The sequence below is a fragment of the Euprymna scolopes genome, chromosome 8, assembly GCF_053919585.1.
Source record: "Euprymna scolopes isolate OS-2025 chromosome 8, ASM5391958v1, whole genome shotgun sequence".
Lineage (NCBI taxonomy): Eukaryota > Metazoa > Mollusca > Cephalopoda > Sepiida > Sepiolidae > Euprymna > Euprymna scolopes.
The window spans coordinates 132,524,023-132,524,857 of NC_136489.1; positions in this window are offsets into that span (position 1 = coordinate 132,524,023).

Sequence of the window (835 nt, forward strand, 5' to 3'; positions counted from 1 at the left end):
TACAGACATTGCAAACTTAAGAATTAATTAAATGGGTTACAAAACCGTGAACACAAGAGATCACAGAATTGTAAACACTAAATCATAAAACTGAAATTTAAAATCATTAATGAAATAAAACTTTTATTTCTGTACATTATACAAATAATTACAGACATTGCAAACTTAAGAATTAATTAAATGGGTTACAAAACCGTGAACACAAGAGATCACAGAATTGTAAACACTAAATCATAAAACTGAAATTTAAAATCATTAATGAAATAAAACTTTTATTTCTGTACATTATACAAATAATTACAGACATTGCAAACTTAAGAATTAATTAAATGAACCGTGAACACAAATGATCACAGAATTGTAAACATTAAATCATAAAACTGAAATTTAAAATCATTAATGAAATAAAACTTTTATTTCTGTACGTTATACAAATAATTACAGACATTGCAAACTTAAGAATTAATTAAATGGGTTACAAAACCGTGAACACAAGAGATCACAGAATTGTAAAAACTAAATCATAAAACTGAAATTTAAAATCAATGAAATAAAACTTTTATTTCTGTACGTTATACAAATAATTACAGACATTGCAAACTGAAGAATCCATTAAATTTGTTACAAACAGTGAACACAACGGGAGTACAGAACTCTAATACGACCTTCATGAAGAAGGCCTTTTCACTGAAAAAATAACATCATGCTAGTGGTATAAGCAAGCAAGATCTGTTTAACAGTCAGACTGTCAATTATGAATAAGAGCTTTAAAAAAAGCATTAGAAAACTTTACAGAATGCAGTGAAGAAGAGAAAAAAATAAGGAAAACAACTTA